The 9,779-nt window shown below is 38.3% G+C and overlaps 1 non-coding gene across 1 annotated transcript; it reads left to right on the top strand.

Moving 5' to 3' along the window:
• The first annotated feature begins 7,254 nt into the window (after window positions 1-7,254).
• LOC121998964 lies at window positions 7,255-7,361 on the top strand. The gene has a single exon (XR_006116743.1). It is a non-coding gene; the product is annotated as a small nucleolar RNA R71 (small nucleolar RNA).
• The last annotated feature ends 2,418 nt before the right edge of the window (window positions 7,362-9,779 follow it).

The raw sequence follows: 9,779 nt of genomic DNA, 5'->3' as shown, positions 1-9,779 counted from the left end.
CATAAGCTCAAACCTGATCTAAAGAAAGAGGGGGGGAGATTATTCAAAACATCAAGTGATCCTCATATTCAATCCGATGCTTCTGGAGTCAAAGAAGATGAAGAAAACAACTTTAGATCTTTAATTGGAGTGTGGAGAAGGCATATATCTTGACCAAGATAGATCCCCCAAAGGGGAGAACCTTCCTCTCCTTGAAGAAGGAGAGGAACTCCCCTTTTATAGAGCAGGACACGACCTAGGGCATGACCCGTGTCACAGTCGTGCCCTTTGGCATTGCCTGAGCTTGAAGCTGCTCTGCCGAAGTGACATAGTTGTGCCTTTTGACACGGTCATGGTGTGCCTCCACTCGACTGGAAATGACATGATCGTACCTTTTAGCATGACTAGGGCTTGATCCAATTATGGTTGATTGGCACGACCCTAGCCTGATTGAGTTCTGGTGAGCTGGCATAGCCTTATGAAATCACACGGCCAGAGATTGACCCTTCTTTGCATGAGTGGCATGGCAATCTCTTCAAAGCATATTTCAACATCATTTTTGCTCCAAAAATGCATCCTATCAATAGAAAACCAAACAAAAGTAGATCTCCAACAAAGAGAATAATTATGCTAAAAATATGAAAAAAAAAGAGGTAAAAATACATAAAACATATGCAAATAAAACAAGCGAATGTGCATTAAAATATGATATATATATATATATATATATATATATTCTATGCATATCACACCCCTAGACTTGAACCTTTACTTGTACTTAATCAAACTACTACATTCTAGATCTATGTGCTCATATAATGCATCATAATCAAGTCATCCTCAATCAAACTGCACCATAATTTCTTGTGCACAGTGTAATAAGTGACTTAAGCTCTTCAAGTTTCAATCCCTAATTATAGTCAAGTCGTCATCTAAATGAATTCCTTGTGTTTCTAGCGATAGATACTTACTTTCCATATGCTTGGTTCATATTTCTTAGTCTACCCAAGGTCTCCAAGGCATTCTTGACATCAAGAGAAACATAACATTTATTTTTCCAGTAACCTAACTCAATTTCAAAAGGGTAATTTGCTAGCTTCTACTTGTGAAACTATTTTTAATATCCCTTATTCTTCTCTTTTTTTTCTCAAAGTGATTGCATTATGCAACACTTGAATTTTATCATCATTTTTTTATGCTTTAAATGTAGCATTAACAACCATAGAGATATTTTAATTTTTTTTCAAAGAAGCTTACATGATCCCTGCATCATCCAATAACCAAGATGTGGTCTATGAAATCACCATGGAAACCTAAGTACTAAGCAAATCGGATGAATCATGACTATTCCAGAGTTATCTACTATTCAAACTTAAGCAAATTGAAAATAAGATCCTTAAAATCAGGCTAACAGTTAGATTTATCTCATTATAATATGATGCTCACTTCGTGCTACTAGAGATAGAGAAAAAAAGTTCACCAAACATACAAGCACTATCTAAAATAATAATATGAATCTAGAAATAAACATGCTAACAGTTTTATTATTGGATAAGCCAACAGCAAGGTGAAGGTTGATATTCTCAATATGCTACAAAAACAACCATAAAGATAGTCAAAGTGATAATCAAAATAACTAAAGAAAAACTACACTCAAAGTAAGAACTGACATGAAAATAAGAAAAATGAAACTGAGCTAATCTGAATTGTAAAGAAAATGATACTATGTACAACACCCCCCAGACTTAAGCCTTTCATCATCCCAATAAAATTAATACAGTGGGAGAGGGGGAAAATTAGGGAATTCTAGAAGGTTGGGGAAGGTTTTAATGAACCACCTAACCCTATCTCCCAAAAATTAATTTGTGATATTTATAAATCATGTCAATTTCAATATGAATTTGTCTCACAAATCCCTTGAAATCCTTGTTCAACTTCATTTCATTCCTTTGAACATCCATAAATTCATACATTTTTTGGCACAATTTTCTCTCACTCTTAAAAAGAGTCTCGCAAATATTAAAATTGCTTGTCTAAAAAATATTTTTATTTCATCAACAAATCATTGTGTAACGCATGGTAGTGATGAGAGCTGTCTAAAATAGGATGAAACTCATGGAAATTATGTCTAGCAAGATCTCGATTGCCTAAAGGAATATCTTTGGAGGCTAGCATGGGGAAGGGAATAGGTTTCTTATTGGCCATAGACAAGAGCCAATTATCCTTAATTCAAATGGTGGTTAATCTCAGATTTGACAAACGTAAATAAAAATTATTTTTAAGTGTGAGACAATAACCATAACTATCTCATCATATCATACGAATTGCCAAGCATGAATTCTCAAGATCATAGCCTAGCACCACCGCCATGCAGGTAAGCATTCCACCTAAAATAATGGGGTTGGTAGAGGGAATCTTTCCTAACTTTACTAAGTATTTTAGGAAATAATATCCCAAGTTGATTGGAATATCTTCCACCATTGCCCACAAATAGTATAATTCAGGGAGCCTCATTATTCCTTCATTATCACCACATTCAAATATTATATTTCTCATAACCAATTGAATATAACGAAAAATTAGATTAGTGATACTACTAGCTTTAGATGAGTGTGGATCAAAATGAGATTGCCCACTAATCAACCCCCATATGTTTGAGTTTTCGAATCTAGGGAGTATTATATGTGTTCCATCACATGGCAATTCAAAGCATGAATTAAAATCATCGAGGGTCCAAACATAGTCATCATTGAATAAGTGGAATGTAATCTTCCCTCCTTCTTGAATGTTGTGAATATTAATAGAGCTTAAGATTTCCAAGACTATTCTAGGGTATGTTGGATGTTTCATACTCATAAAATCATTCCATCCTATCCTCTCAAAGAGCCAATCAATATCATCTCAAAAGCCTAGAACATCTACGGTCTCATGATCCAAAAATCTAGTACTCAAGATGGAACATTTCAACAATAAATCATATTGATGATTTTGTTTATTACTAGTAAAAATAATACCGAAGTTGTTAGACATACCGTTGAAGTGAGCATTTGGTTCTCCTAGAGAGTCAATTCTCTCCTTTCCTTTACTTGTTGGAATGTCCACTCTCATGGAGCTAAATCCCTTCTTTAATTGATTTGTCATCATAGACGATGGACAGGTAGAGTCCAAGGTGGGGTGAGAACTCTAGAGAGAGAGAAGGCAAGTGGAGGACTTTTGAAGGGAGAGGGAGTGAGAGGAGGATGTGAAAGAGGGTGAAGCTGACGACACGACCGTGTGAAGTTCCACACAATTGTGCCCTAGCCAAGGCTTATTGGGCTGGGCCATGTATCATTGGGTGACTTAGCTTTGCACATGGCTATGTCAAATGACATGGTCATGGCTTGATTATCCTCTGTCAATGTCATACGACCGTGTCTTTTGACATGACCTCACCTTTATTACCCTCGGCCAGATTGGCATGGTCGTGTCTAATGACACGACATGGCTTGAATACCTTCATCTAACTTCACATGGTCGTGTCAAATGACACGACCATGCTCTTCTTCTCTTCTGGATGGTAGACACGGCCAGAGCTTTAGGTGTGTGAATCACTAAGTTCTTCCATGGCCTTCCTCCTTTCCGTCTCCACCGGTGCCTCCACGCCCATGGGAGGATCATGGCTAGCTCATGGAGGGCACAATAGACCTGAAAATAAAATTTAAAATGCATTAGACATAATGGTGAAATAAAGAAAATGAAAACTAATAGGTAAGAAACCCTTGGGTTACCTCCAAAACAGCGCTTATTTTTAGTATTTAGCTCAACCCCTATTTGATTCACTCTGGAGGATGTGGCTCAGAAAAATATAGTCTTTCATCTCCGTTAATTGGTATTCTATGGAAATTCCTCTTATGTCACTTCCTATTTACTTTGCAAAGTCCAAACTCCTCATTCCAAATATCAACTACTCCATATGGATATACTTTTTTGAACAGTCCTATCCACCGTGACTTTAGCTTTCTGGAAAATAATTTCAATCTGGAGTTGAACAACAATACTAGGTCTCCTTCTTTGAATTCCAGTCATACAATATGTTGATCATGTCATTTCTTTGTTCTTTCTTTATAGAACCTAGTGTGTTCATATGTATCCATCCGTAATTCATCCAGTTCATTAAGTTGGAGTTTTCTTTTCTCACTAGCTACTTTCAAGTTAAAATTGAGGCATTATATCACCCAGTAAGCTCTGTATACTAATTTCACCTGTAGATGACACGACTTCCCATAGACTAGCCAAAATAGGGCCATTCTGATTGGAGTCTTATAAGCGGTTCGATATGTCCATAAAGCATCATCTAATTTCAAGGATCAATCCTTTCAAGATGTAGATACTATCTTTTCCAATATTTCTTTGACCTCTCTATTAGAAATTTCAGCTTGCTCACTAGTCTGCAGGTGATATGGTGTTGCAATCTTATGACTAACTCCATATTTCTTGTGTAAGTTTTCAAACTGGTTTTCAATAAAATGAGATTCCCCATCACTTATAACTGCTCTTGGGACTCTAAATCTGGGAAAGATTATCTTTTAAAATAGTTTAATTACAATTCTGGCGTCACAGGTAGGGGAAGTGATAGCTTTCACCCATTTAGACCAATAATCAACTGTAACAAGAATGTAATTATTTCCGCATGATGAAGGAAAAGGTCCCACAAAGTTGATCCCCCAAATATCAAATATTTTAACTTCAAGAATGTCATTTAAAGGCATCTTATGTCATTTAGTGATGCTTCCTATCTTCTTATATCGATCACAGGATTGAACATACTCCCAAAGAATCCATCTTGTAAAATTTTTGTGGCTATTTTAACAATTCCCAAGTGTCCACCATAAGATGATGAGTGACAATAAAATATAATTTCCTTAATTTCCTCTCTAGGTCCACATCTTCGGTAGATTGCATCGCCACATTTCTTGTAAAAGAAAAGTTCATCTCATACATAGTACTTAACATCAGAGAAGAATTGCTTTCTTTATTGGTAAGAAAGATTTGGTGGGATAACCTTCCTGACAAGGTAATTTGCAATATCTGCATACCACGATACCTTTTCACTAAATATGGATACAAGATGTTCATCTGGAAAAGAATCATTAATAGGCAAATCAATGCCCCTTGTCTATCTTTCCATATTCTAGATAGATGATCCACACCATATTTTATGCTCCCTTCTTTTCTCTGATTTCTAAGTTAAACTCATGAAGAAGCAATATCCATCTAATTAGCCGTGGTTTGGCATCTTTCTTACTAAGCAGATATCATATGGCTACGTAATCCGTATAGACTATAACTTTCGATCCCACCAGGTATGATCTAAATTTGTCAAATGTAAAGAACCACTGCCAATATTTCCTTTTCTATTGTAGCGTAGTTCACCTGAGCTTCTTCAAGAGTCTTGCTAGTGTAGTGGATAGCATGTAGCTTTTTATCTTTCCTCTATCCTAATATTGTTCCTACTGTAAAATCACTAGCATTGCACATTATTTCAAACAGAAGTTCCCAATACAATGCTTGAATCATTGAGGTGGTAATAAGGACACTTTTGACTTTCTCAAAGGCTTCCAAGCAATTCTTATCAAATCAAAATTCTTCTCTTAATCAAAAGGTTAGTCAATGGCTTGGAGATTTTAGAGAAGTCCTTTATAAATCTTTGATAAAATCATGCATGCCCCAAGATAATTTGTACTTCATTCACATTAATTGGTGAGGGAAGTTTCTCAATGGCTTCTACCTTTGCCTGATCAACTTCTATTCCTCGTTCTAAATTTTATGTCCCAACATTATCCCCTCTTTTACCATGAAGTGGTACTTCTTCCAATTGAGAATCAAATTCACTTCTTCACTTCTCCGGAGGACTTTGGAAAGATTAGATAAACATGAGTCAAAACTAGCTCTATACACTGAGAAATTATTCATAAATACTTTCATTATATCCTCTATCATATTTGAAAAGATAACCATCATACAACGTTGGAAAGTGGAGAGGGAATTATACAATCTAAAAGGCATTTGCCGAAAAGAAAAAGTTCCATAAGGGCACATAAAAGTAGTCTTCTCCTAATCATGAGGATGTATTGGAATATGATAAAATCCAGAATATCCATCCAAGTAACAGAAATAAGAATGTTTGGTAAGTCTCTCAAACATTTGCTTAATAAAGGGGAGGGAGAAATGATTCTTTCTTATTTCTTTGTTTAACTTCTGATAATCAATGCACATCCACCATCGATAATTGTTCTAGTTGGGATCAATTCATTGCTTTCATTCTTGATTATTGTCATTCCACCATTCTTTAGAACTACATATACTAAGCTTACCCACTCATTCTCAAAAATTGGGTATACGATCCCTGCATCCAATAGTTTCAGTACCTCTTTTCGAACCACCTCCTTCATATTAGGGTTTAGTCTCCTTTGATGTTCAACTAAACTTTTGTGGTCTTCTTCTAGCAAAATTTTGTGCACGCATAAAGAAGGACTGATCCCTTTGATGTCATCAATGGTGTACCTAATTACTTTTTGTGCAAGCTTAGTTCTCTAATTAATTTCTTGGTTTCCAGCTCAATTAGATTCGTATTAATTATCACAAGAAATGTGAAATTTGTCCCAAGGAATTCATATCTAAGGTTAGATAGTAGAGGTTTCAATTCCAATTGAGGTAGTAAAATTTTAGGTACAATAGAATTCTTCTCAATTATCTTTATTTGTTCATACTCTGATACTGGTTTAGAAATTCTTTTCTTATCCTCCTCTACTTCTCCATAACTAAGACTTTCCTCTAGGGGGTCTTTTGATGTTGGTAGGAGCAAACAATCACCATTACTTCCATATCCGTCTAAAGCATCTTTGTGATTCGTATCCATAGTTATTTTTGTTGGAGAAGTCATATAATCTAGCATTTGTGTCAGTGTTCCACTACACCAGGGTAATAGCTCTATAAGGTCCTCCTGATAAAGATAAATGTCTTCCTCCAAAGGGTTTTGGGTTCCACTGCACCCTTGACTTAGTTCCCATTTGCCTAGTGGCTCCATCTCCACCCTTTTCACCTTTAGGCTTCTGAATGAGAGAGTCATTTGGTTTCTCTTGACCATTCATTGAGATTTGTTACTACCCGGTAGATTACTTCACATGCTTCATCAAACTCTTATTAAACAAAGAACCACCAATAGCCCAATCTATTAGATTCTTGTTCCGAAGAGATATCACCATATAAAATGTACAAATTATCAACCAGTCCTCGATCCCATGGTGTGAACATTGATATAAAAGATTTAAGAATCTATCCCATGCTTGGCATAACGTTTCCGCTTCCTTCTGTTCGAAATGCAAGATTTGATTCCTAAGTAGAGTTGTCTTCTTTTGGGGAAAATATTTGTTCAAAAATTTTTTCTTGAGTTAATCCTAAGTTTTGATACTTTTGGGTTGCAGAGTATTTAGCCATACTTTTGCAGTGTCTCTAAGGCTAAAAGGGAAAACCATCAATAGGATCAAATCCGAAGAGATCCTTTCATACTTCACCATGTTATAATACCTATAGAGCTCTATCAAGTGTGAGTAAGGACTTTCTGAATCCAACCCTCCAAACTGATCTTCTTAAATTTTAGAAATAAAGGTTGGATCAAGAGCAAAGTTGGGAACGCGAGTTTTTGGTAGCACAATAGGGCTCAATTTTGTTGGCATTGCCTGACTCCTCACCAGGACTTTCTCCTTTGCCAAGATCACACTTGGACTTTCCAATTTCCTGGCTCCTCACCAAGACTTTCCAATTGCCTGACTCCTCACCAAGACTTTCTCCTACCTAGCTCCTCACTAGGATTTTCTCATTGTCTGACTCCTCACTAGGACTTTCTCCTGCCTAGCTCCTCACTAGGACTTTCCCATTGTCTGACTCCTCACTAGGACTTTCTCCTTCCTAGCTCCTCACTAGGACTCTCCAAATTCCTAACCTCCAGTCAGGACTTTCCCAATCAAGTCTCCTGTCAACCTTGACCTACTTGACTTGTGCTCTCGTCAACCTGGTCAACCCTTTGACCATCTCCACAACCGGATGATTGCTCCAGCAATCTCCTTATATTGTCAAACATCAAAACTCAAATCTCAACTCAAGCTTGACTCAACTCAAGCTTAGTCAAACTGGTCAAACTTAACCTAGGAAAATTGCCCCAACAAAATACTCTTTTAATTTGGAGAAAGTCTCATTGCATTTCACATCCTGCTCAAACTTGAAAGCTTTCCTTAATACCTTAAAAAGGGGTGGACTCTGATCAGCTAAGTAGGAGATAAATCATGAAAGTTCTATAATTCGCCCAACCAATCATTGTGCCTCCCTAAGGTTGCGAGGGGGAGGCATGTTCTGGAATGCCTGGATTTTCTTAGGATTCACCTTGATTCCTCACTCGGTCACAATGCACTAAGAAATTTCCTCCTTTTGACCCCAAATAAGCATTTGTTGGGGTTAAATTTACCTATATTGCTTGAGCGTATGGCATGTCTCCTCAATATCTAAGATCAAGGTCTCATATTAGACAAACTTGATTAAAATGTTATTAACACACACTTCAATGTTTCTCTTGATTTGATGCTTAAAGACCTAATCCATGAGTCATTGATAGGTTACCCCTATATTTTTCAAATCGAATGATATGATAGTATAACAAAAGGTTCCATTAGTGTTGGTGCGGGTAGCACTAACGGTCTAACCTAGGTTTAGATGAATGGCAAATAGGTTAAGTTAGTTTTGTTGTTGTCTGACACTTTGATCGAGTGTGCAGGGGAAGTCCAGACAGGTCGACGGGCTGACCGGATGTCTAGCACGAAGTCCAGCTTGGTCGACGGGCTGACCGGATAGCTGGCGAGAAGTCCAAGCGGGTCGACGGGCTGACCGGACGCTTGGCGAGAAGTCCAGCTAGGTCGACGGGCTGACTAGATAGCTGGCGAGAAGTCCAGACTGGTCGACGGGCTGACCGGACATCTGGCAGGTAAGTGAGGTAAGTCACTGGAGGGGAGTGACTGCGAGGACGCGTTCCCGGGAAGGGAACATTAGGCGTCGATCCGGCTTAGATCCATTTCGGATATCTAAGTCGAGATCGTGACTAGATTCCGGTCTCGGAAAGACGGAATCTAAATCATATTTTTACTGTTAATTCTATTTCATAAATTGTGCTAACTCTGTTTTGCAGGAAAGGAAGTTTCTGGAAACAGGAGGTCCGGACGCCCGGAAGGGATCCGGGCGCCCGGAGGTCCAGGCGCCCGGAGGTCCAGGCGCCCGGAAGGGATCCGGGCGCCCGAAAGGGATCCGGGCGCCCGGAGGTGAATTTTATCCAGGCCGAGTCGTCGCCACGTGGAGTTCGCTGATTAGACCTGCCGCGTCGCACCAGGGCGCCCGGAAGGGATCCAAGCGCCCGGAGCAGCATATAAAAGAAGCCCCAGGGATGGAGCTTCTTCAATAATCAATCTGAGAACTCTTCTACTACTGGTCCTGCTGCTCTACGTTCCTGCGACGCCAACAAAGCTCCGACAAAGTGCTCCTGCGGGTTTTAGTTAATCTCTTTGTCGATATTACTTTGTTTCACTAGCATTTCCTGTATTCATTTTGTAATTATATTCGAATTGCTAGTGATTGCCCAACGAAAGTGGTCAAGGACCACGGGCCTTCGAGTAGGAGTCGTCATAAGCTCCGAACAAAGTAAAAACAACTGTGTTCATTTACTTTTCCGCTGCGTAGTTTTACTCGACTTTTCGAATCGGTATTCACCCCCCATCTAT

The sequence above is a fragment of the Zingiber officinale genome, chromosome 6A, assembly GCF_018446385.1.
Source record: "Zingiber officinale cultivar Zhangliang chromosome 6A, Zo_v1.1, whole genome shotgun sequence".
NCBI classification, from domain to species: domain Eukaryota; kingdom Viridiplantae; phylum Streptophyta; class Magnoliopsida; order Zingiberales; family Zingiberaceae; genus Zingiber; species Zingiber officinale.
The sequence above is the reverse complement of the archived record's forward strand: the minus strand, read 5'-3'. Positions and strand labels throughout refer to the sequence as shown.